We start from the raw sequence: 408 nt of genomic DNA, 5'->3' as shown, positions 1-408 counted from the left end.
GTGAATGGAGAAGCAGGCACAGGTATTACCATGGCCTGGAGGGTGAGGGTTTGCAAAACCCAGCAAAATGTAACTCACTGTTTGTGTATTGACTCTTTTTGACAAATTGTTGACATTAAACGATTTGGAAGGAATTCTCAAGAGTTCCCCTTTTGTTCAACAGGCAGCGTGTGTGCTGCCCTGTGCTGGAATCACAGGAGGAGAAATGGCTTGCTGCCTGGATCTGTCAGAGGTCACAGTAACCTGGACTGAGCCGGCTCTTATTTATAATGGTTGCAAGAAGTTAGGAACTGGTTTTTTGTGTTCCAAGCACAACATTACATTATTATTTTTTTTTTTTGAACCACAAATCTCAGAACGAATCCTTGTCCCACGGGAGCTAACAGCAGCCTCGTTTACAAGGCACCG

Source organism: Echinops telfairi, unplaced genomic scaffold, assembly GCF_000313985.2.
Source record: "Echinops telfairi isolate 266 unplaced genomic scaffold, ASM31398v2 ScPeMD7_7420;HRSCAF=8458, whole genome shotgun sequence".
NCBI classification, from domain to species: Eukaryota; Metazoa; Chordata; class Mammalia; order Afrosoricida; family Tenrecidae; genus Echinops; species Echinops telfairi.
This window is presented reverse-complemented; position numbering follows the sequence as displayed.